This window comes from Rousettus aegyptiacus, unplaced genomic scaffold (assembly GCF_014176215.1).
Source record: "Rousettus aegyptiacus isolate mRouAeg1 unplaced genomic scaffold, mRouAeg1.p scaffold_m13_p_5, whole genome shotgun sequence".
In the NCBI taxonomy this organism is placed as follows: Eukaryota; Metazoa; Chordata; class Mammalia; order Chiroptera; family Pteropodidae; genus Rousettus; species Rousettus aegyptiacus.
This window is the reverse complement of record NW_023416308.1, coordinates 104,506,031-104,533,778: the sequence shown is the minus strand read 5'-3', so window position 1 is coordinate 104,533,778 and position 27,748 is coordinate 104,506,031. Positions and strand designations below refer to the sequence as shown.

The following is a 27,748-nucleotide window of genomic DNA, read 5'->3' as shown; positions in this document are numbered from 1 at the left end:
CTGTCCTAACAATACTTTGGACATCTCTGACGATGTCATTGTTTCTTCTAGAGGAAGCTATATATTGACCAAAAAAAAAAAAAAAGTCCTCACTTGGCCATCATGGTAGTCCTGGAATTAATCAGAAATGTGATTAGAAAGAGTGCATCTTCCTCCACAACTGTACCATTTTAAAGTGACTCAGAATTCCCTTGTAGTGTATGTGTGAATGAGAAGCAAAGCCCTGGGCAGGCTAATGAAACTGGATAAGTTGAGAAAGTCAGTGAAATGTTTGTGTTCTGTGCTGTGTTCTTAATCTCTTTTCACCTGCGAGCTTAGTTTTTGATAAGAAAGGTACTGATCATAATTTCCTGGATCAATAATTCCCTGCTTACCTGCTAGTAGATGGGCAAATTGCATTTGACACTTTTCTATAAAATACTTAATTTACTAATCTGCTTGTGATTATAGATAGAACAATAAAGTGATCAGTAGAATCAGGGAAATAGCGCTTTGTGGGGTAGCTAGAATTTCTTTGTCAGAAATTGTTAAATCTTCAAGATTGGCTACATGGACTGTTAAATATCTGGTGTGTTCAAAATTTGCTCAGAATTGTCTTTTTTTATGTCTTTCACAACCTGGTAAAAAAAAAAAGAAGAAAAAAGAAGGTGCCCTCCTAGCTGTGTGACTTCTCTCTAGCACTTCGTTCCATTCTGATACTCTAGGCATGAGGCGTAGGGCATTTCATATTCTAAAAGGAAAACATATAATTTAGCAGCCAAACCATTCATTGGTGAAAAGGGATTTTATCCTTTGTTCAAACATATTATCACTATAATAAACACCTAACCTAGCTATTTTTCGAGACCTCTGGTTCAAGGAAAAGATTTAATGGGAGAAAAGGGATGGAGAAAATCAGCAATAGGTCAAAGGGGAAAGAAAAAAACAAAAAGAACCCATGTCGGAATGCTAAAACCAAAGAAGAAACAGTCACACAGGGATAAACAGGGAAGGAGAAGATAATATCACAAGTTTTAGAGCATACTCACTTGCATAGAATTGCTAGCTATGCCACATACTTGCTAGTTATATGACCTTGAACAAATTATTTCATCTTATTGCAAAAAGCTTGTGCTAATACCTGCTTGTTTTTCATGTCATTGTGAGAATTAATAGCATTTTATATAAAACACTTAAACTATTGCCTGGTACAAAGTCACTACGCAATGAGCAGGAACCTTCTATATCTCTCTCTATAGGGAAAAAAAAAAGAAACAAACATGAGATTCGCAGTGATAATTGGGGAGGGGTGTAGATTACCAGACACCACTGTCTCAGATATCATTCAGGGTCGGCTACACCAGATGCTGCTAACCCCTGGATCAATCTTTAATTTTGTGTTAATGTTGCTGCATTTACATATTTAGAAACCAAGCAGGAGAATGGTCTGACCCACCGGTCAACATCCACATACACCATGCCTGAGATGTCTCCATCAGGGCTGATTCCATATACATATTTATCTGAACACATGCAGTTCTGTGGCATTTCATTCTACCTGGACTTCCTGGGGGCTGATTTAAGGTGCACATATCAATCAGAGCCTAATCAAGCTCAAAGCCGGTGGCTTCTCAGGGGATGCGACAAGCGACCATTGAGATCAGTTCAATCAAGGTGGCCCTTGAGTTCAAAGGCCCCCACCTGAAATAAATCTGAAGGGTGCCTTTTAAATTCAATGAGCGCTGATGAAGCAGCTGCACATAGGGAGATCCTGACTGTACAGTATAAATACATCCATCCTAGAGCAGCAATAAATAACGCTCTTTGGTTTTTATGCATAATGAACACTGAGTGGTAGCTAGTAGCTTGGCTGAATTTTAATGATACATTCTAAGGCTACTTTTATGTGTCTTATCATCAGAATAAAAGAATATAAAATTATGAGCCTATATGCTATGGTATGTGCACTTCTGCACACACATAAGGGAGTGTGTGTGTGTGTGTGTGTGTGTGTGAAAACACATATATTTTGTTTATTAATTTACGTTATTCTACATAAGACTATTAAATGCAACTTTAGGAAAAACATTGGGAATCACAATAGTTCAGAGTCCTTTGGCTCTCATTATTTTAAGGTGAGGTTTCCCTGCAATAGATGGATAATAAGGCGAACTGAAATCAATATATTTTCCTTATCCTGTGGGACCTGCTGGTAGGTCCAGAAGGTTAGCAGGCAGAAATGGCTCCTCAAACATACTTCTTTGAAACCAACAGATAATCTTGATGCCGGTAGGAGTTGAAGTCTGTTGGGTGAGAATTCTCTGCTACATCCTTATGGGCCCTTATCATTTCATGTCTTCTTGTCTATGTAAAATAGAAACAATTCTCCTTTACATATTTTCTTGGAGAGGTCCATTGATTCCATTAAAATTAATGCAGTCATAGGTTCAGTCTTTCGCATGGAATTCCTCACATGCATTCTCAAATAAGGTCACTTGCTTGCTTTTTGTGACACATTTGAATTAACAATATATTTAATGTCTAATAACAACTTCTCATTTATAAAACTTGATTGACAGATACAATAACTCATATGTACATATGCACCTTTCCTATGACTCTTCATATAAGCTTAGGGTCTGGCAATTTGACAGTTATTTTCATTTTAGTAGACAATCACTACCTTCAGAAATCCTCAGAAAATACAACCGTGTCTCAAGTGACTATAAGAGTATTCACTTATTATTGGCTCATAGATATTGCAAATGATGTGTTGTTAAAGATGAAACAATGCAGAGCTTCTGAATGCAGGCAACTAAAATGTAAATTTTAGGAGAAAGCCATGCGAGAAAAAAAAAAACAAAAAAATGAGTAGGAAATCCTATCAAGGTAAGTGTACATCTAAATGCAAAGTAATTTCTCTAATCCAAAGTTCAAACAAGAGCACAGAATCAGTGGTTCCTGTTTTTCTTTAGCCTTAATTGGAGATGGTGATTGTTTCCTAGAAATTTTGAGTTCAAGGTATCATAACAGAAAAAAACTGTGGTGTTTGGTTTGACATGCAGTGCCTATCATTTAAATGCTGTGTAGCTTTGCACTAATAACTTATCCTATGTCTTCCTCAGTTTCTCCTCCTAGAAGAAAAGACTAGAGATAGCTGAATTATGTTCCTTAGAAAATGTCTTGACAGTACTGTTTATAAATACTTCAGAGTAGCATTTACAGAAATGAACACACTCTTAAAATTAACTTCTGGAATCATTTCGGATGTGAGATTAACAAAACAGAAAGTTACAGTTACAAACTGGACAGCAAAAGTCACTGTGACTTTTATTATGAGTTTAATTTTGTGGGGATGATGGTGATTATTGAAGTGATGATTAGGTCAATACGTTGAAAGCAAATGGACACAAACCCAACCCCATTTGTGGATAGTGGGGACAGAGTGACCCTCTTAATATCTCTAGAACATTGGATAGAGGTAGAAATTGGATTTATTGTAGTCACCTATATCTGAGCTCCCTCACCATCTTTGTTCAATTTAAGAATAGCTCACTGATAGAGCCGTAGCATCTCTTTCCTAAACTTATATATCCAGATAGTGCAATGTACCTTTTTGCCCTTGTATTTCACACAAACCATCCACATAAAGCCTTTTTTTCCCCCTGTGTAACAGACATTCTTGAAGTTTTTTTTTTTTTTTTTAATTTACCATGAGTGAACAATGTAGGAACACAATTTAAAATTGAACTTTAAAAATGCCTATTTCTTCAAATCTTTATTTCTCTCCCAAACTCTGGCTTTTGTGCCCATGATTGGCCACTCTCTTTTTTGTCTTTCTGGGCAATAGTGTCCTTTCCAGGAAATATGTGATGGAGTCTCCTAGCAACTCCAAACAACTTTTCTCATTACATTATACAAAGCAGTCTGACCCTCCTCAGAGGCTATGCTAAGTCTCAGTTACAAAACTGTATCTACATATGCAAAATGTAGTTGGAAAAAATGAATCGAGAGAGATAATCTATGAACAAACATATGGGCCTTTTAGACAGTGGTAAAGATGTCGGATTTGATTTTTGGCAAATTGAGAAGCTACTAGGGGGTTTTAAATAAAAAGACAGAAATGATCCCTAACGTATATTTTAGAAGTATCACCTTGTATGACAAGTGAATTGACTAAGAGAAAAATTAGTGGAAGCAAGCAAACCAATTAGGATGTTATTATAATCGTGCAGGCAAGATATAATGATAGTTTGTATAAAAATGGTTATTAATAATAGAGGTGGTGCGAAATGGACAGGTTTTTAGAAATATACTAAGAACACAACCTGCAATATTTTTTTATGGACCATCGATAGCATGTGAGGGATAAAAAAGCTTTTTCAAGATTATTGGGTTCATGTACTTGAAGAATGAAGATATCAATAGTTTAAATGGGCACTGCTGTAGGAAGACAAGGTAAAGCCATGGGCGAATTAAAAGTTTTAAGACATATTGAGTTTCAGATTTGTTTTAGATATCCCAATAGAGATGTTGAGAAGGAAGTTAACAATGTTGAGAAAGAACTTGAATCTATTCCTTTAAGTTCAAGGGATAGATTTAAACTGAAATTTAATGGTGGTAATCATAATAACATAGATGCTATTTACAGCCACAAGTTTAGATGTGGCCATCTATGGAGATGAGTGTAGAGACAGAAGAGTGGAGGTCCTTAAAATAACCCTAGGGCATCTTGATGTTTGGAGATCAGGAGAAGATGTTGGATGCTGAGATAGAGCAGCATATATGTAGGAGAACCAGGAGAGAAGCCAAGGAGAGAAAGTGATTCAAGAAGATACGACTGACTGATTTGGAGGCTGCCAAAAGGTTTGGTAAGATGATGACCAAGATTAAACTAGTGAGCTAGTAACCTTGAGAAGAGCAAGACCAGTAGAATGGTAGAGCTAAAACCTGATTACAGTGCATGCAAAAGAGAGTGTAGAGGAACCCAGGGTAGGCAATGCATAGAGAGAACTGTTTGAAAGAGGAAAGTAATGTGATCGATGGTGACTAAAAGGGGGTAAGGAATTATGAGAGATTTTTTTGAAGTTTTTTTGGTAGAACATATAGTATATTTATGATAATTCTAGCATATTGATGATAGTTCAGAAGAGAATGAAACTTTGCTTTTGTAATTAAAAAAGATAATTGCACGAAAGAAGCCCTGGAGTAATGTTGTTTGTGTGTTAAATGTACGTAAAATCAAGGTTTAATAAAGGCTGGCCCTTATTTTCTAGGAACTGACACATATTATTTATTCACTTTCTAATAAACTTATCACAACAATATTTTCATTGGAAATTGAAGTCATTGAAAATAATGTTCAAGAAACTTGTAAGAGACATTGGCAATTGTCACTCTTGCCTTCCCTCCTGGTATTGATTCTCTCAAGGAGGAAATGAAGAGAGAACAGCCTGTGGCAAAGTGACTCTTGAGCCTAAACACCTCCTGGAAACTGGCTTCCCCAAGGCTTCATTGAAAATTAGTGGTGATGAGAGGATTTGGGGGAAGACTCAGATCCTGGAGCACTCACTCACACGATTTTTTTTCTCTAGAGCCAGACCTGGATCTACATGACAATTGCCTGTTTCAGGAACTGGCTCTTTTATAAGCATTTTTGTTTGTTGGTTTAATTTGTAGACAACCATGCCTGAAATGAGCTTAACCTGCTAGGTATTGAGCTTAAATTAAAATCATGCTACTCCATCATGAAGGTCATAGCCGATAGACAAGCAGAGAGTTGGTTGTTAAGCTGCACAGTTTTCAAGGACTTTCTATGAACTCCAGCTGTAATTCCAGACTGGTATTTCAGTAAGTCAGAAAGGACTTAAAATGGCCTATTTCCCCTGTTCTTTCTGGCAATTTGCTCTAAGTGCTGATTATTTTGTCAAGCCTTTGGAGCTCAGCGCGCTGACTATAATATCTGCAGCCTTTGATGGACTGTGGTTAGAGCAGTAAATGTTAGAAATGAAATGTCTTGTTTATTTAAGAAAGAGTTGAAAGTGAAACAGGTTCTCCTCTGCTTTGGGGAAGACTGAGTAAATGCTAATGGAAAGTAATTGGGAGTCTATTTTAATATGAAAAAATCGAACGCTGATAATCTCAAATGCACAGAATGGCAATGAAAATGATTTCATTATAGAATAAGGAGAAGCTTTGAAATTAAGCAATCTCTGTTTATATTTTATTCAGGAACTTAAAAAGAGTCACACATAAAGTGCAAATCTATCATCCTTTATGCATCTGTAGTTAACAAATGTATTGGTTCTCAAAAAAAGAAGGTTTTACTTATTAATACTTTAAAATTCTTGATCATATAAAGATTTTTTTTAACATAAATAACATGTTTTTAAGAAATTGGCCTTAGAGCAAAGAAGATCCCAACAATTTGTTACAAAGCTTGTGACAGCTGATCTGAAATGTTCTAGGAATATTTTAAACATTAATTTATTTCAGAGCTATGAATGATATACTACATTTTAAAATAATATCAATCTAAGAGCACAGGTGTTTACATATCCTGCAAAACTTTAATTCACAAAACAATGCAAGTTACCATGGGTCTCATATATTATGAACATGTATCTTGGAGGCAGGACTATTTAATTCCATTCGATAAATATTCTTAAGACCCTTATTATATGTTCAATATTATACCAAGTAGGCATTAAGGCATAATGGTAGTTGAAAGGAAAATTTGGAGAGGATTATAAAATAAATATGATGTAATTCATCATATTTATTTGAAGATTCAGAAGCTAACAATCTATTTTTGGACAGCTAAAGATATTCGCCATAGAACTAAAGACCAACAATTCTATAATCAGAGTACCTAACAAAAACAATAACAATCCTGCTAAAAATTATTAGAGCAGTTTAAATATGATTTACTTCTATTCAGTAAATGCTACAGGAAATATAGGACTTTATGTTTTATGCTGAGCATGCAGAAAGGTGAGGGTTCTTTGACATCCAAGGAATGAAATGCAAGGAAACATTGAGGCTGTAAAGTTATGCAGACTGAGGAGAAAGGCACAGTGAGCACTGCCAACCCAGAGCATGTGACCAAACTAAGCCAAGAAGCATGAAGAACGAACAGGTCTCCTCAACACTACTCTGTTCCTCTGTACCTTGCTACATTCAGCTGTGCCAATGTGCTCGGGAATATATGCTAATGCCAGGGAAAATCATGTGTGAACCAACACTACTTTTTCCTTATATGTTATCATCTCCTATTTATCAAGCACAAACAGGCTACTTTACATTTCAAAGATATACAGTGTACATTGTATCATAACAGATGGTATATAGAAATTTAGTGAAGGCTTAATAAGTGGGAGGGATTTTGTCCGAAGCCAGAAGAATGGAGTTTGAATACATAGAATAGATTAATCTCACATGTCAAGAGCTAATGATATTATTCAAAGCTAAACTACTGCATTGTCAATATGCATATCAAGAATTATGTTACAATATGTTAAGTTCCTATCTGGGGAAATTGGTAAAGAAATAAAAGAATTCAGGTGGCTAGAGCAACTGAGAATTATGAATCATCTCTTTTTCCTCCAGAGCATTCCTTGGGGATATAGAAACAGCATAGAATTTGAAAATCAGACCCAATTGGGTATGAATAAGAGATCCGTTCTTTTTAAATCTGTGATATTGAATGTCATCTTCGATTGTCCCCTTTACTCACTACCCCTCTCCTCTCACATAAATCAATCAACTAAATCAACAAGTTCCTGTCTAAATTACAATAAAAAACTATGCCAACTCTAAATTCATTAAAAGCGGCTATTTAATTGGGCTTTTCTGTAGATAAACTATGCTTTATGTTGCTGTTCTATACTCATTTGACAGTCACCCTAAATCACATTCTATCTCTGAGAAGCCATTTAGTTTAAATCTTTTATTTTACAGATTAGAAAATGGCCCAATTAAAACAATAAGTAGAAAAATACACAATAGTCAAAATTATCTATTAGAAAGTAAAGGAGAAGAGACACTCAATCAATTTAATTGATGATTTGATGCTAGATTGTTGGTTAAAATTAAAACCACAGGTTACTCTGGCTTTTGGACTAGAAATGACACAGAGAAACTGTCATTTTTAATCAGCGATGTTGGCATTTTAGGCTAGTGTGGTGCTTTGGGAAATAGTTACATTTGAGTGTTCTCCAGCAATACTGCTGGACATTTGGCAGTTTAAAAATACTTTGACTTACTTGCTAAGGAAGCAGTAAAATCACATTCCTTGAGGACCCCCTTTTCTGACTGTCTTCTGTCTGACAGGGAGCAATTTTTATGCTCTCTGTTCAATCTCTTACCTTCTCTCCCATGATGCTATGGGTTCCCCTGTGAATCTTTATCAATTTGAATTAAATATCTCCTCTGTAGAGAATTGCCATATTATTCACCTTTAAAATATAAGAAATAATTAGCTAGCCTTTCTTTTCCAGTCAAGTCAGTGTGAAGGAGTGGGTAACTGGAGGTGAATGATAAGCGTGTGCCTAGGGGCCCCAGAGCCAAGGAGGATCAAAAAAAATCCAGAGAAAAAGATGTGACTCAGACCTATGATTCAAAACTGGATTAGTAACTCAAACTTGTTATCACACATTTTTGTCTGATGAGTATTCTAAACTTAACTAATGAATAGTTCCAGTCACTCTAATATATGACTCAATGAACAGTGCAAATGGCTTAACATGACAATTAAGTTCTATAACTCCCTAACACTGGCATTACTGAAGCATTCCCCATTCCAGGAGACAAGTGGAAATTATTGTGCTAAAACCATTTTGGTTAAAAAACACTGAATTTTTTTTAGTCGAAATTATTAAGACTGTGAAGACTTTAACATTTAAAGAGAAAATAAAACACAAAAAAGAGGTAAATTAGCTCCTTTTAAAATCACTTCAATATGGACTTTTACTGTACTCAATAATTTCCAGTCTACAACTTCTTCAGGGCTCTCTCAGTTTTTACTTATATGTTATCTATTGTCATATAACAATGTTATCAAAACCTTAGCAGTTTAAAAAAACATACCTTTATTATTTCACTATTTCTCTGGATCAGGACTCGAGGCACAGTTTAGCTGCACCCTCTGCTACAGGTTTTTACAGAGATGCACGCAAGGCATCAACCAGGTCCAGAGTTTCATCTGGCTTTGACGAAGGAAGAATACTCTTCCAAGCTCGCAGGGTTATTGATAGTGTATAGGGCTGAGTGTCTTAGTTTCTTGCTGTCAGCCAGAGGTTGCCCTCAGTTCTTTGCCACACGGGCTCTCCATTATGGCTGCTTGCTCCGCCAAAGTCATCAAGGGAGAGTCTCCCAGCAAGAGGGCTATTTAAACAAAACAAACAAAACAAATAATCCAATTAAAAAATGGGCAGAGGACCTGAACAGACACTTCTTCCAAGAAGACATACAAACAGCCAATAGACATATAAAAAGATACTCAACTTCACCAGCTATTAGGGAAATGCAAATCAAAACTACAATGAGATACCACCTCATAACTTGTTAGAATGGATATTATCAAGTAACAACAAGTGTTGGAGAGGTTGTGGGGAAAAGGAAACCTCATACACTGCTGGTGGAAATATAAATTGGTACAGTCACTGTGAAAAACAATAAGGTGATTCCTTAAAAAATTAAGGATAGGATTATCATATAACCTACCAATCCCTCTTCTCAGTATCTAACCCCAAAATATGAAAACATTTATCTGTAAATACATATGCAACTTTATGTTCTTTTGCTGCGTTATTCACGGTGGCCTAAACATGGAAATAACTTAAGTATCCTTCAGTAAATGACTGGATAAAGAAAATGTGGTATATATAAACAATAAAATATTACTCAGCCATAAGAAAAGTTGGAATACTGCCCCTTGCAACAGCATAAATGGATCTTGAGGTTATCATGCTAAGCAAAATAAGCCAGACAGAAAAAGTTGAGAAGCATATGATTTTACTTATATGTGGGATATAAAACTAAACAAACAAACAAACAAAAAACAAATAAGACCAACAAATAAAAAACTCATAGGCACAGACAGCAGTATAGTGGTTATCAGAGGGAAAGGAGGGAGGCGGGAGGTAGATAAGGGTAAAGAGGTTTAAACATATGTTGAAGGAAGGAGATTTGACTTTGGGTGATGAACACACAATGCAAGATACCGATGACGTATTATCAAATTATACACACAGAACTTATATAATATTATTAACCAAAGTCACCCTGATAAATTTAATAAAAAAGAGGGTGTTTAATCTTATGCAACTAAATCAGGGAAGTGACATCCCTTTACCTTTGCCATCATATATTGATTAGGAGCAGATCACAAGTGCTGCCCCCACTTAAAGGGAAGGAGTGACACAAGGGCAGGGGTACCAAGAGACAGGGATAATTGGGACTCATCTTACAGTCTTCTGCAGCACACGTCCAGGAAATGAGCATCAGTGGCTCTTACTTGGCTGATGGCTTTGAACTGATAGAGATAAGAAACATGGTGCTTGACTTTCAGAGGAACAAATTTCAACTTAAAATGTGTTTCTAGAAATAGATTTCATGGATGGGTGTGATTTGGTTGGGGCGGTGGTGAGAAACATGAGGAACTCATATAGGATTGCCAATGCTTATTACACCAAGAGTATAGAAAAGAAAAACAAAAGGCTAATACAATTTCATTTAAAAAAAAATAGAATGATTAAGCATGACTCCTCCCCTCAAAAAAGGAAGGGCAAATGTCTTAGAATAAAAAATATTCTTTTTTTTTAATTAAAAAGCTATATTTTCATTTAATACTTTTATATTTTTGCTTTTCTTTTTTACTACAGACCAGTGAAAAGTCAGTCACCACCTCTCACCATTTCTAAGATTGGCATTTGGGAACATGAGATGAGATTGTTCTCCTTTAGTAATTTAAGGTGCATAACATGTTTAACTCCTGAAAATTTATCTAGATTTATGACAAATATGGATTAAAATGAATCTTATAAATATGAAAGGGAAGAGAAATCATTAAAGCAACCTGATGGGATAGATAATATTAGACGCCTTAAAGAAATGAACAAAAAAGTAGGGTACTTGATTTGGCTTTACTGTCTTTGGCATCGTTTCTTTATGTAAATGGCCAGTTGGATTAAAAAAAAAAGTATGACTCTAACTGAGGAGAGTTAGAAGTCCCTCCCCCAATTAGACTTAAATTCAGTCAAAATTTAGCCATGAGTTCTTATGTGAAGAACTCTTATCTTTTTTATAGTTTTCCATAATTTTGAGCGACACTTTTTAAATAGAACATTCTTAAAATTCAGAGAGGGAGTAATATTTCTTCTGACATCTTCCTATCCTTCTTTAGACCCTTTTAATCATTTGGAGACCCTGTAGTAGGTAGGGCGGGTACAGGGGAGGAAGACTGAGTGGGTTCTCAGGAACAATATTTGTCCATGTATATGTGCTTTCTGATAATATTGCCCCATACAAGATCATCAGACCCTAGAGGATTTAAATAGAGTAGTTTTAGAGACAGGGATTGAGTGGTCTAAGTGATTATGATGCCCTCTGTCCCTATGAAACCTGATAATTTTCTTAAAAACAAACTTTCGTGAGATATAAATATTTGATAATCATGTAAGTCTAACTTATCCTGTTTTGTTTGCCTTTGATACATTATTTTGGGTGCTAGAACAGGTTATGCTATTGGCCTAAGGTGAAGAAAGAGGAGACATATTCAGTAATGAAGAGGCCAATGGTTTAAAATGAATAGAAAGAACAAATGGAATTTAATGAAGAGCCCTGGGCAGACAAGAGAAATAAAACTGGAAAAGCTAACTCTCTGCTGCATCTATTGTGAGAGTGAAGACCATTCTCAGCAGACTGTTGACATTCTAGAAAATGTGGATATCACTCTGAAGGGATGCACAGTTATTGTGAAGGGCCTAAAGGTACCCCGTGGAGGGACTTCAGTCGCATCGATGTAGAACTCAGTCTTCTTGGCAGGAAAAAGAGGCCCTGGTTGACAAATGGTGAGGAAATAAAAAGGAACTGGATACTCTTCGCATTATCTGTGGTTATGCTCTTAACATGGTCGGGGTGTGACACTGGGCTTTTGTTACAAGAAGAGATCTGTGTATGCTCACTTCCCCATTATTCAGGAGAATGGTTGTCTTTTTGAAATCCAAAATTTCTTGGATGAAAAATATATCCTCAGGGTTTGGATGAGATCAAGCATTACTCATTCAGTATCTTGAGCCTCGAAAGGTGAGTTAATTCTTGAAGAAAATGATGTTAAACTTGTATCAAATTCAGTTGCATTGATTCAATAAGCCACAACCATTAAAAACAAGGATATCAGAAAGTTTTGAGATGGTATCTACATTTCTGAAAAAGGAACAGTTCAGCAGGCTGATGAATAAGATGTAGGTTGTCCAGCTTTAGAAACTGCAAGATGTCACTGATTCTCATGCTTAGTTGTGATATTTTAAAGACGCAATAAAAACTGTGTATTGGTTTGGGGAAAAGATTTTTAAAAGGAAATAAAAAAGCTTTTCTGTGCAAAAAGCAAAAGGAGAGTCACAGAATTACAGCATCTCAAAGCCAATTACCAGAAAAGAAAAAAACAGAAGAATGGAATTCAGTCAATCTCTGAAAAGCATGGTTTAGAAAGGTATTACAGGGGTCTCTTAAAAATTAAATTTAAAGCAAAACAGGCCATTAGAATATCATTGACTTTTTTTTTTATGCCCTGAGTCTCTTAGAGGTGCTGGGTTCCAGATGTGTCATTTAATAATCTAAATTTTTCATTATAGAAATAGTTGAGTAAAGCATTTGATTTCTATGACAATCTATAAGTCAGAGGAAAAGTGGAATTGCCTTTGTTCCATTTCTACACAAGTGGAAATCAGATTTGGTAAGACTAATGGAAAACATATAAAGACTCGATATTGTATTCATTGTTCATTTCTTTGAAGTTCAAAAATGCAAAGAAGTACAGCTAATGGAGGATGATCTAGGTCAGTGAAATCATCAACATTTACATTGATGATTGTTCGGATCCTTATGAAGCCGAGCAATAGAGCTTTTTGAACTGAGGACAGATTTTTTTCCAAGAGCTTATGAAAACATGGTCTACAAGGTCATGATATTATGCAGGGGGCTGGAAACCCTTTTTAATGAAAAGAAGAATCTCAGAAGTTTCAGCTCAGTCAGCTGAGAGAAGCTCTCCAATGTAAATTTCTTATAAATTTCCAGGGTTTGTCAAATGTATCACACTCTGAGAGACATCTTCTTAGAGAAGATAATAGCCTTAAATTAGTCTGGAGGTAATTCTTTGGTTGCAGACCTCTCAGTAACTAGAAACTCTAGAATTTATTTGAAGAACCAGCATCTACTGGATTCTACTTTAGTTGGTATTTTTAATATATTTTTGTGTATATGGACCTGACTACAACTGTACATGGAATGGAATAGTGTATCCAATTTACAGATGAGTACACTTAAGTTGAGAGAGAGTAAGCAAATTTTTCATGGCCACAGAGTTATTAAGTCATAAAACTGTGATTCAAAATTATTCACAACTGATTTCTAGCACTGTATTCTTTCTCAGCACTCTGATGCCTCCCAGAATTTCTCCCTCATAGTAGTTGCTAATATTAGTGCATTTGGAGTTATTTTCAGAGGAGATGGCAAAGATGGACTTATAAAGTACCATTTGTCCACAAATCAATGAAGCTTTCCTCCACATCTCATCTGATGAGTTAATGCTGTTTTTATGAGTTATTGATAAATTTTATTTTGTTTATTAAACAAAAGTTTATTGATTATCTACTATGAATCAAACATTGTTATAGATACTGAGCAGACCAGCAAGAGAAAACCTATGCTTTATGGAACATTCTACAGTGTACATCTAGCCACTCTCTCCTTAAATGACACCATCCAGATCACCGGATTCCTAGTCTTAGTGCCTTGGATACTACACAAAACCACACAGGAGTTATGCTAATGCCCAGCAGGGAGCATATTCCTCCTTCAGCAAATAACACAGAAATTCTGTTACTTCTAAGTACAAAATTCATCTTAAATCTGCATACTTCTTTTTAGCCTCACTTCCACTTGTTCTAAGACACCAAGACCTCTCATCTGAATTAATACAATACCATCCTATCGCATATTCTCTCTGATTTTATTTTCCCTTCCATCTGACCCATTTCTAATATAGTACTGTACTGAGTTAACTGAGTTAACTGAGTTAACTTTTCAAAGCCTAAGTTTACTCTGGGTGTGTCACTGCTTCAGTCCCTTCAGTGGATTCCCGTTGCTCTTAGAATTCAACATAAGTCAAAGTACAAAGTTGAGAGTGGGAGGTATTGCATAAGAGATCTATCGATAAAATGCTTTAGAGATCAGAAAGGGGTGAGAGAACTCTACAGAGGATGGGGTTAGCTTTATGACTTGACCTCAAAGGACAAAAAACTCAGAAAGCAAAGATGGATATATCCCAAGTAGAAGGACACCATGAGAAAAATATAAAAAGAAAGACGTCTGGGTAAGTTAGATTTTTCGGGAACATAAGAGTTCAAGGGGAATAGTAAAAATTTAGAAAGATGAATATCCTGACAAACATTACAAGGTATTAGATTTTAATTCTCTGATTAATAAGGGGTCATTAACATTTTGAGCAAGGGGGCAGGGCTTAGCAAAGCTCTGCTGAGAGGAGAAAAATCTGGGTAATCTTAATTTAAAAAAATATTTTTTTTTATTAAATATAATTCACGTGCTATAATATTCACCATTTTAATATGTACAGTTGGTGAGTTTTTAGTGTATTCATAACCACCACCACTATGTCATTCCAGAACATTTTATCACCCCAAAAAGAAGCCCCATACCCATTAGGCTGTCACACGCCATTACTCCTTCTCCCCAGCTCCTGACAAATGTTAATCCACTTTCTATCCCTATCCATATCAATGTAATCATATAATATGTGACCTTTTGTGGCTGGTTTCTTTCACTTGCTATAATATTTTCAAAGTTTATCTATGATATATCATGTACCAGAACATTATTGCTTTTCAAAACTAATATTCCATTGTATGGATATAGTACATTTAAATTATCTATTCATCAGTTGATGGGCATTTGGGTTTTTTCTACATTTTGTTTCTTATGTATAATATAGCTATAAACATACAAGTTCTATATGAGCACATACTTTCAGCTCTGTTGGGCACGTCCCCAGGAGTATACCGTGGACACTATGTAGAAGAAAGATGATCCCCATCCAAAACTTGGTTTGCCTATAAGGATTGATGATACTACATACATACCAAGAGGATATGAAGAGTTTTATTATAATGTGGCTTTCTGGAGAGAGAAGGGTAGGCCTCCCAAGCTGGTCCAAAAATTGCGTAAGAGAGAAAGAAAAGAAGATTGAACTGAGGTGTTCATTATTTGGGAGTGAAGCCAGAGTGATGGTTCCCATGCAAGGGAAGGAGGTTGAGTAGTTCGAAACTCCAAACATGGCCCAAAGGAGAAATAACCAGGTTTTCTTATAAGTTTGCCCAGATGTGGGGTAGCAGGTGAGACTTAAAAGCTGTCAGGAGTCAAACCTCAATAAGTGGAGTTAGACTCTATTACAGAGTAGAGTTCTTGAGTAATATGGTACTTCTGTGTTTACCTTTTTGAGGAACTGTCAAATTATTTTCAAGAGTGGCTGTACCATTTTATATTAGCAACAGCAATGTAGGAAAGTTACCATTTTTCCACATCCCCTCCAAAACAGCAGTTCTATTGTCTATTTATCATCATCATCATCATCATCATCATCATCATCATCATCATCATTGTCATCGTTGTCATCCTCCTCCTCCTCCTAATGGTACTGAATCTCATTGTGGTTTTGATTTGATTTTTTTAATGACAATGATGTTGAACATCTTTATATTTATTATCGGCCTTTTGCATACCTTCTTTGGGGCCATTGCCAATTTTTAAGCTGGGTTATTTGTCTTTTTATTGTTGAGTGGTAAGAGTTCTTTATATATTCTGAATATGAGACCCTTATCAGATAAATGAATTGCAAATACTTCCTTCTGTTCTGTGAGTTGCAACATCACTTTCTTTGTAATGTCCTTTGGTACAAAAAGAAGTTTTAGATGTTAGTAAAGTCCAATTTATTTATTTATTCTGGTGATTGCTTTTAGTTTTATATCCAAAAAGCCATTGCTTAACTTAAGATCACTAAGATTTACACCTGTGTTTTAGTCAAAGAATTTTGACTATGGTATTTACTCCTATGTTTTGGTCTTTTATACATTTTCAGTTGTTTTTCATATGTGGTTTGAGTTAGGAAGTACAAATTTATCATTTACTCTGTGGGTCTCCAACACCTGAGCAATCTTGGTGCTCACAGGGATTATAGCATCAATTTGTAAATATTCTCATTTGTGATAGCCCTTATAAACCTAGACTATAACCGATTCCTTAAAATTTGCCAAATGAAAGTCACTTATAAAGAGTTATTTAGTTTGCTTTTATACCCAAGAACTCTCACATTCTTAAAGTACTTGTCTTTCTCTACAGTACAGTCATAAAGATGAGTAATTGGCTTTGTTTTGTAAGCCACTTTTTACCATGAAACTGAGTTTGTCATTTCATGAGAGTTACTGATTGATCGCAACAGTAACCAGCAGAGAATAACCACCTACACTGAAGTGATGCTGGGTATTTGGCTAGTCTCACTCTCAGCTGGCCAATTCATTGATGCACAGTGATCGGTGTCAAAATATGCACAATTTAAATTCTTATTAAAATAAAATTAGAAATAACTATAGGCCAGGGATCTATAAAGCTCTTCTGGAATGCTACAGACCATGACTGTTCTACCCACAATTGCCATCATGTTTTGAAGAGGAGTGATTTCTTTAATCTTCTTTCCTCACTGTTTGAAGTCAGTAGAGTTGGTCACATAGCATATACAGTCTCTTAACACATATAGTCTCTGAGGAAGTGTTTCATTTTTGTATTCCCCCTGGGTCCTAAGAATATACTCGGAAGGCATACTAAATGTTCTTGTCACTTATTAGCTCTGTGATTTAGGCTACTTAGTCCTACCATGTCTGTGCCCTGATCTGAAGAAAAAGGCAATAACACTTTCCTTGTAGAGTGGTCACGAAGAAGAAAGAACATGAACCATGATGCAAAGCACCCAGTCGAATACTTGACACTCAAAATACATTAGCTAGTCTTACAATCATATTGTTACAAGGATAATATATAACTCTTATATGCATTTTCAAGGACAAGTTAACCATGAAAACTTTAAAATGAAGATGTTACCCAAAAATATAGGCAATTAAAATATTCATGCTAATAAAGCAAAACTAGTTTCTCTGCTCTTTTTATTTATTTTTTCCTACTGATTATCTCTCTGGTCTTTAGATCTTAGGAGTCAGGATGAAAACTAAAACACACATATAGTTCTGTACATTTTGTATTTGTATTCTTTCTAACAAAAACAGTGGCTAAAAATTGAGGAGGATATTATGAGTTTTGTATGTACTTAATTTTTTTTTTTTTTAATAATTTACCAACTGGGAAGTTCCATTATTCCTTGGAGGGGAAGACACCCACAAGATACACCTTGAATCACCTTCATCCAAGGGCTCACTTCTCACTGAGCTAAGAAAAGACTTTCCAGATGGAAGTTAGCACCCTACAACAGCTGAGCCTTCTCTGCATTATGCAGAGGTTGCTTATTTTGTCCAGACTAGACAGAAAATATTTTGGCCCCTGACATCACTTAGATGTTTGGTTATTCTCACGAAAGCTATATGAACTCATCATTAGCCTTCTCATTGATCTGACATCAAGGAAGCACATATCTTTACTTGAAGTCAACAGGAAGCCCTAGAAAAAAAGGAACATTTGGACCTGACAGATTTAAGGCAGCAGCGTCAACCCTTCCTTCTGTCTCCATGGTCTGGATTACTCTATCCATTCAGTAGCAAATGTTGAGTAGTGATTATCTTTCTACTAACTTGCTTTCAAATGCTGGGAGTTTATAAATATTCTCATGGGAGTGAAACAGCTTGGGGGAATGTAAATGAAAGCAAAAGGAAAGAGTGGGTTTCTTCTGATGCCAGCCATTAACTATATCACATGGGCTTGCTTTTTAACCAGTTAAATTGCCTCAGTCTCTTCACCGACTAAATTAAGAAAATCAATTAGAAATCTCATAAGGTCTCATTCAACTCTAAATTCTACATGTGAGTAATTAAGGAGAAATGTTCTTTGTCTTAGCGTAAAACTTTTTAGATTAAACGACATCAGTGTACAGTCTTGGCCAGTAAATAGAAACCAAAAAAAAAAAAAAAATCAGTGATGAGTAATGATTTTCAAGAAATGCTCATTGTAATGAATAACAGGAAAAATCTAACTAAAGTTCAAGATAAATAAATGTTAACAAACTATAAAGAAGAACCAAAGTTAAAAATTCAAGAGAGAACACTAGGTTCCCACATACTGAAATACCTCTATAGATTTCCTGGTTGAACTACAGTGGAAATATTCCAGAAGAGGCTTGGATTAAAACCACTACACCTACCCACACTAAATAATATAAAATTTAAAGGAAATTTAAATGTCTTTTAGTGCATAAATAAATCAATTTCAGTGGGGGAGATCTTGAAAACAGTTTTTCTATACCAGTGTATCAGATAATTACTTTCTAAGGTACTTGTTACAAAACTGGTAAACATTTACTCTTCTCTGAACTTCTGGAGTCTATAGTGCACCATTTAACACTGTATTATATCTGCTTTGAATATATCTATCATCACCATTTACATTTATAAATTTCCTGATGGCAGCTAACAAATTTGATTCTACTGTTATTCTCACCAGGACCTAGCCTGGGTATGATAAAAAGAATATCAGTCCAAAAACTAATAATGATTATCTCTTCACTATTTTTGAGTCAAGAACCCAGTCAAGATAAACAGTGGACATTTGGGGAAAGACTATTCCAAATGTGCTGATTTTCTAAATTCTCCCTCCATGCTAAACCATTGTCCAGATTGATAGATTCTTGGCAAATGCATTCACCTACATTCATACAGAAGATTCGCTTTGTTTATTTAATGCACTCATTTTGCTTCTTTCACCACTGTGACATGGTGCAAAGTTTTTCTTCTATTCTTTTCATTATTACTAGAATGCATTTACTCCCTCTTGCACTTCTACAGAGTACCACCAATAACATTATTAATCATAATGTCTTGCTCACATTTTCTGGGGGCACACGTCACTCATAATTTAGCCTATAAGATCTCGCCCACAAGAGTGATGACAGTTTGCAGATTATCAAAATGCAGGAGTCTTTTTTTCTACCATGTATGTTATAATGGGAGCGGGGAGTTGCATGTATGTTTTGGAAAGTCATTTGACCTATTGTTTTAAGGTTTTCATCCATCAAATGGGGATTATAAAACCTTATGTATTATTTTTGGTGATTTTGAGAGTGGAAACTGCATAACACTGAGCAATGCTGACTAATGAGATAAACTATTTGTTATATATGATTATTTAATGTCTATATGATTTTGTTTCTTCTATATCATGATGATAAACAAAAAAAAAAAGTTAAAGGTGATCATTTAGTGTCAGACAGTTGTAGATACTGTAGTTCATTTTATCACTATGTGAGGGTGGATGATTTGTTTAATTTCCCCAAGTTTCAGTTTCCTCATCTATAGAATGGTAATAAGAATGACTAAATGTTCCAGCTGTTTAATGGAGATAATATATGTAAATTACTTAGCCCGATGCAGAGGAAAGACTGAAATATTAGATATTATTATTGAAAATATTAGAAAGCAAGTGGAAAGACTAAGCCTTGATACAAACTTCTTTCTATAGCCAGCTTGAATAATAGGAGTGCCATTTAATGTTTTAAGTTAATAACTTTCCCTAGCCACATTCACAGCTTGGGAGGGACAGGAAAGAGCTGCTTAAAATTCATAGATCTATTTTTCTAGGCATATTGATGGTTTGGTTGAAGTTTGTAAAATGCAAGAACCAAGAGGATTTGAGTGTCTTTTCCTAGGACCTGCATATTGGAGGACCCAAGTCAACCTTAGAGAATCTGACTCTCCCATGTTCATTTCAAGCACTGCTGGACCATAAGGAACAGTTTAACCCTATCAAAACAAATGGTCTGAGTTAAATCCCTTTCTTTATATTTTTATATTCTCATTCTGCTGAAGGGTTCTAATCTGTATCATCTTTTTGGGTTTTTATGAGGCTTGCATAAAACAAAGAATTAAAAAACAGGTGGCAATGGTTCATTGTAATGCAAAGGTGCAAACCAGGGACTCTTTTGATCTAGTAATTGTCTCCGTGCTCACAATTACCATCCATGCCAATTAGAGAAAGATAAATGTCGTTCCATGTGGTGAGAACTGAAAGGCAGCTGCTCGTTTACTACCTGTCGTTTGTGTCCATAATTTGTCTGAGGTTTTTCATCTATTATTTTACTCAGGGTGAAAACATTTAACAAAAAAAGGAAGGTATTCCCGAGACTGACACAAATTAACATGCAAAAAATGGGTCAGCATGCAGCTTCGACTATCGTTCTATTGCCCATTAGCAAACTGGAGATTTCATTACTGAACACAGCTCCCTAAAGATCTAAGAGAAAAATGATGTGGGTGAACCACCGAGAAATATTAGAGAGAAGGTGATGAAGAAGGGAGCTTTAGGGAGGTGGGGAGAGCAGACTTGCGGCAAGGAAATGTGCATTAGACAGTGAATTATGCTTCAATTTTAATCTTTCCACCTACATTCCTTATGGTCTCTCCATGTGGCTCATTTTTGCTCTGAGTTTTAAGTTAAGGAACTTATAATTATAAATTGGAGAAAATTTTGTTTTCTGAAAGGACATAAAGTTAGATACCTATAAAAGGATTCAGAGGTCAGGTCTGAGTTCATGATAACAGCTGACGAAGATACCTTTAGGCAAATCCTTGTTTTCTAGGGTGTTGCATCTGCATTCTATTCCCATTGACAACTTAGCCTGTTTACAAGCATTGTAACTACAATTCAAGACCTGGGTGTTTCAGAATTCCAACAGGTTTTTTCTTGTGACAAAAATTTATCATGGAGCAAGTAAGCTGTCCTTTATCAAAGAGGAAATATTCAAGGCACAGAAAAGTTAAAAAATAAACTCTTAGAATTGTAAACCATTTTAGTTGGAAAGGGAGTGCAGTTATTTTTCTTCTTCTGCCCTTAAATTAGGGTCTGTGCTAGAGAATTTCGGTGGTAAATTCTTGTCAGCATATTTTAATTTGGGGCATTTATCTTTGAACAGAGTACAGTTGTAGAAAGCCAACAAATCAGACCCATACAAATTTCTAATATTACATGTGTGTGAGTATATTGTATATGTGATGGTATTTGTAAGTATATACTGATATAAAATTGTGAGCATGTATGAATTTTGAGTATAAATGTGCAAATGTGTAAGAACGGGTGTGTATTTGTGTGTGTGTGAATGTGTGTGTGTGTGTGTGTATCTGTGCATATATAAAAGATTGTGCCTGTGTATCTGATCTGGGATTATAATTTAGCCACTTATTGACTGTGAGTTCTCTCAGCTTGCAGTGATCATATGAAATAATGTATGTGATAGTGCTTTTTGGAATCTATAGTGCTATACAAGTCTATTTAATTATTATAGATACTTCCATAAGACACACAATTTTAAGGCTTCAGGAATGGAACAGTACTGCAAGTCAATCACTGTACTGTCTAAATGTCATTCTATACATTTATACATATAATATATATACATTTATGGGGAGAGAGTCAGCAAATCTAGCATATATATACACACATACACATATGAAACAGAAGTTCTACATCCTTTCTATAATTCCTAAGTCATAAACTTTCATTTCCCAATAAGTCTAAAAAGTTGTCTCTAATGTCATTAAAAACAAGCTCCTTTGTCTATTTTTTTCCCCTTCCCCCCTTCCCTTTCAGCTTGGCAATAGCAACTGTAGTCATTCTCACTAAGAATTTCTCACTATTATTTCGCAGTTTTAGAAGAACATACTCTTCTCTGTGCAGAAAACTGGACCAAGAGCTGCTCCAGGTGTTTCTAATAGAATGGTTCTCGCTTCTCAAAACATATAAAATATAATGTCCCAGGAAAGCTCATCCTTTTGTAGACACTCTCTTGGTTTCTAAGATAAATTTCTTTTCACAGCAATCATTTCAGTGGGTTAAAATTTTCTCTAGTTTTAATGTACCTTTCTGGACCCAGGTTGTGTGAGTACATCTGCAAAGAAGATAGAGCTGTCCTGGGGCATGCGAAGCTTACTCTAAAAAACCAGAACGGAAAAAAGTTTTTAAACAAGGGAGAGGCTCCAGCTTCTTAGGAGATTTCATCTCTCTTCGAGGGTCATTAAATTCCAAACAAGTTTGCTGTGTATTTAATCAGATGGAATACTTCGGATTGAGTTGAGTCAATATTAAACCCTTTGATTTTCTAAAATGTCACACTTTGTATAAATTGGAGTTGTTTAGAAAGAAGGTGGCAAGCTGTTTCTGTACTTTTCGTTTCAGGGTGGGAAGTATTTCATCATAAGCCTTAGACTTTCTCTTTCCTTGGACTCCTTCTTGGCTGAAGTGGGAGGCTGGGTAGTCTAATCAGAGACCAAGAGAACTACTGCAGTGAAATATGTTTTTCACTTGAGAAATGTTATTGAGAAAGTGCCATTCAGTTTAAGCACAACGCTGAATTAAGACAGTGTTGCCTGGACCATGGATTCATTCTTTACTGTATGGAAAAATTTTGTTAAAGTCTGTGCATATGTGTGTGTTTGTGTGTGTGTGTATGCATGCACACACACACACACACACCTATATGTATGCACGCATATACACACACCTATATACAGAATTTAAGAAATTCAAGATTTGAAGGCACTGAAAGTTCTTCACTCTTTCTGTAGTAGATAGTCAGTAAATACTTACTTATTGACTATCTGCCTAGTCCCATGATTCTTGATTTTTTTCAGGTATACATTCTTTGAAAAACTTGATGAAACTATTCCTGAGAGCTACATATGCACAATAATACAAAGTTTGATATATAAAACCCAGGGAATTAGAGATCTACTAAAGCCTATTGTGGGTACACAAAGATACTAAACCTCCAAAACACCTTCTGAAACTAGTTCAGTTTTTTTTTTTCCCCCACACAAACAGAAACTGAAGCCCAAAAGACATATAAAGAGGCCTGACGTAAAATAATAGGGAACAGTGAGCCCTGTGGCAAGTGGAAGACATAACCCTCCTAAAGGGTGTTCTTTACTTCACTCCAGGCAATTGTTGGCAGGTGGAAAAGCAGGCCCAGTGCCATCAGAGTTCCTGGCATCTCAAGAGAAGCCTAAAAATATTTGCTGAAGTGTAAAATCTGTTAATTTTAAATAGTGACAACTAACTCCCATTATTTAAAAATGTTTTGGACTGGCAAAAAAACAACCTATCCTCATGCCTCTTTCTGGTTATAAACCAACAGTTTATCTCTCTTTCAGATACTATACTTCATAAATGTTCAGACTGTTCCATTCATATTACAAATACTCATTAAGTTTTATTGTATTCAAAACCCTGGGCCAAGTTCTATAAAAAGTACAAATCTGAATACAAGAATATGTTATATTCCTGAACTTAATACAGGGATCTTAGTGTATATTAGACAAAAAAAAAAAAAAAAAAAAAAGTCGCACAGATGTTTATGTGGTGAAACCACTTAATAATATGGACAAAAGGCCATGTCCTGTATCCTGTGATGCTTTGCTGAATTCCTGTCATTTTAACCAACATGACATGGCATGCAGCAGGGTTGTACCTCTCGTAAAGTTCACAATCTCTTTGTCTGGTCTAAAGTTTACTTTAGACCATTATTGATTTGGTGGCGGACTTGGGAAAGGACACCTGCTCCTGTGGATATATGAAGTTCTGTGGAGAGAGACTCGACAGCAAAAAAGGAAATTGTCTTTAAACCTCATTCTTTCCCTTAACAGCTCCATAGTATGATGGTACCACAGCAGCTGCAAATAGAGAGATTTCCCTCCAGTCAGAATCTTTACAATAATTGTAGGGCATATATGGATGGATGGATCATTCTACAAGTGAAAATATCCAATTCATTCATATTTAATAGTAACAGAATATGTTTAAATTGAAGTCTGTAATGCCTGCCCTGAACATTATACTTAAAATTAGTGTTTGCGAATGGAATTTCTTCATGCAGAATGAACGTGTGTACATGTGAGTGTGTGAGTGTGCATGTTCACATGAATAAAAGCACATTTTTTCCTTGTTTTCCTGAGTTTATAAACTTGAACTTACATAACACCTTTAGCAACAATCTTCAAATGTCCCTGTCACTAAAGGTGGACTTAAATACTCGAAATTACCTCTTCTTTTTGATTCCTTCTCATAGAACAAGCCACCCCTCACCTTGTAAAATGTATGATAGTGTCAGACTTAGCAGTAGGCGGTAGGAAACTTCCAGCTGAAATTAGTAGGATTGGCGGAGGCAAATAAAAGAGAAAAAAGACTAAGGAAATACCTCACCCAGGGATTTTAGAACCTGGTGGGAAATTAGCATTGGAGATGTAAATGAGGTTAGGGAAATTAAGAGGATTAACTGGTTTACAGGGATTTATATAAAAATAAAGAGAAAATCACTGAAAACCTTTGGGATCTTCTCTCCCTCAACAGAATTAAAGCTGGTTCTGTGTGTGTGTGTGTTTCTATGTGTGTGTGTGTGTGTGTGTGTGTGTGTGTGTGTGTTTCCTGTTTTGCTGCTACTTCTGATTTGAAAGCCCTGGACCAGTAATTAGAAGTTGTTTTTGGACTCTGGATTTGCTCTTTCTTCCTTGAGTGTCCCCAAGTCCAGAGGCTGACATCTGAGTAAGCTTACCTGACTGATTGCTATGCTGCAATTTGCATTGTTATTAATGGTAACTGCCTGGAATCTGTAGAGAAAGGGGATTCACAGCCTTCTGAATCTTTTTAGACTTTTGGAAATTCTAAACTACAAACCCTCTATTAGAAATAATTATTTTTATGTTTAGTTCGTGGTGGCCAGATATGTTTTTCAGAGCTGGCCGTTCTTGTTATAGACAAAAGAGTGGAGTCGAAGAATGATTGAGCTTTGGAGTGTATTGTCTAAAAAATGTTAAACCACCAAAAAATTAGGAGCAGGAGTGTGAATGGCCGCCCGGACAATCTTTAGCACTTTTAGTGCTAAACCAGAAAAGTTTCAGGTAAACTGGGATGAAATGGTCACTCTGTTTAAGTTCCAAGACCATCACGGGCTGACAGCACAGTGACAGCTGAGGCGTACCTCAGCTCAACACTTTCTTGAACCTGCCCATGACTTCATGACCGTCAGTGCTCTGACCTCGTATCTCCACAAACCACCAAGAAGCCGACACCGATGCAAGAGCAAGAGGGAGTTTATTTCAGACTCGAGTCGGGACCACAGTCCGCCCACTGACGCAGCAGTGAGTAGGAGGCGGTCCCCAACATAGGGCTTCAGGGGTATTTGAAGGGAAAAATCGTAAGCATGGGGAGTGATGTCTTGGCGTTACAGGATTGGTACAATGAGCTTGTCACTTAGCAGGATTGGCTGGGTGATGGCACCAAGGAACAAGGCGGGGAATTTGGAGAGTTACTTTCCATAGTTGCTCTGATTGGCTGAGTCTAGGTTGGGGTGATTGTCTTGCTATCTGCAGCTTTTTCGGGAACTGGCCTGTGCTTAAGATGGAGTCTTATACCTAAGATGGAGTCACTTTGGTGGTTCAAAACTTAGCTGAGACTCTAGTTAATGCACCTCACCATTTCACCTTCACTACTGAGACATTTTTCCTCCTCCAATGTTTTTTTTTTTTTCCCCAGACCAATTTCACAATAACTATCCTCTGAAATGACCCCAGAATTCTCTTTCCCTCAATTTTCCTCATGGGGACCTAAGTGAGCATGAAAATCCAGCTAGGTCTTGCTCGTGTTCATCAACTACCACTAGGTTGGCAGGATAATCAAGAGTACAGCTTTGATTAGGGACAGAGGGGCATATTGGACAATCAAGAATGCAGCTTTGGGGACAGAGAGCAACAGTTACGCGTGTCAAAAATAAGTCCTTCTATTTCAAAAAGTACGCTGGTAACACTTCATGGTTTCAAATATGTATGTATATATTTTTCTAGCCCAAAAGACAAGGAATGGGTGCGATAAAGTGCCAATATTTATGAAAAATGATTCTTATCAGTATGTCGATTATGGCTGAATGATGATAATTTAATGGTCTACTTTATAAATGAACTTTATAAAGTTTTTATAAATAATTAAAATGAGTAAAGCAAGTGCATTACCATAACTTATTTAAATTATAATCCAGATGTGAAAACTTACAGCAATGTATTTTTAAGTTTTATTCTTTCAGTTATTAAATGGTAAGTGGCATCTATAGCATCTACTGAATGAAAAGAATTGGGCTCTCTTCAAGGGCTAGATATTTTCATCACTCTAGTATATGTACTACAAAGTGGCCTTAGATATGTTAGCCCTATTGATAAACTACATTTTGGAAAATTATGATGAACCATTTTAAGGATTCTTTAATGGCCATCAACATTGCAAATTTTATGACACGATTATTATCATAATGGAAACTTTAAAACAATTTACGTAAGAAAAGTAATGGTAGTCAAAGGTTCCAACTAAACTCTTCTCTTTCAAGCCCTTGAAAGTTTATAAGGAACTTTCGGTTTGGAGCAAGAGTTTCAATTCTTTTAGGGATTATATACATAGATGAGTGTTAATCACATAATAGAGAAACAAACATCTAATAAGATTTAGTTGCTTCCCAGAATTGTGATGTATGCCAGGGGTCCCCAAACTCCTGACCACGGATTGGAACTGGTTAGTGGCCTGTTAGGAGTGGGACTGCACAGCAGTGAGCTGCCGGCACGCAGGTGCAGCTGCATCTGTATTTGCAGCAGCCCCCTGTGCCAGCATCACTGCCTCAGCTCCACTTCCGATTATCAGGCATTAGAGTCTCATAGGAGCACCAGTCCCTGGTGCCAAAAGAGTTAGGAACCACAGATACACTGCAACCTGAAGATCCAGCTCCACAGAGTCTTGAATCAAGCCTTAGTTATTTCTTCCCATGCCACCTAGCAGAGGTTCTGGAATTAGTCTTCCACGTAGGCTTGGGATTTTTGAGTCCAGAGTGAGCTCCTAGGGACTTCTAAAACCATCAAGCTGTGGTTTCTCCAAAACACCCAATGAATGAATGTCTTGTATACCTAAGTTATTTTTCCCTGTGTGGTTCTTAGTTTCCTCCTGGAACTAGAGATCTTCTTTGAACCCCGGCTCAACTGGGCCTTTGACAACCTACCTGAGCCTTGACTCATCTTACCCAGAAGATTTACTGAGATCATGAGCTTTGTCTTCCAACCTGGTCTACTTTTCTAACCAAAGTGATGATGATACAACATACCAGTATCTCCTTTAGCAAGAGATGGCTTCTGGCATGTTTCTATAACAAGAGCAGTCTCCTTAGATATAAATAACAACTCAACTTATGCTGCCCTTTCTTAGACTTGGCTCCCTGGAAAACTGGTCTTCCAAGCTGAGG

At 36.2% G+C, this 27,748-nt stretch overlaps 1 protein-coding gene and 1 pseudogene across 2 annotated transcripts in view; both read left to right on the top strand.

The window, feature by feature from the left end:
- LRRC4C (leucine rich repeat containing 4C) overlaps window positions 1-27,748 on the top strand; it is a 983,333-nt gene that overhangs the window by 292,085 nt on the left and 663,500 nt on the right. The gene's annotated exons all lie outside the window — the stretch shown is intronic.
- LOC118602918 lies at window positions 10,744-13,113 on the top strand (annotated as a pseudogene).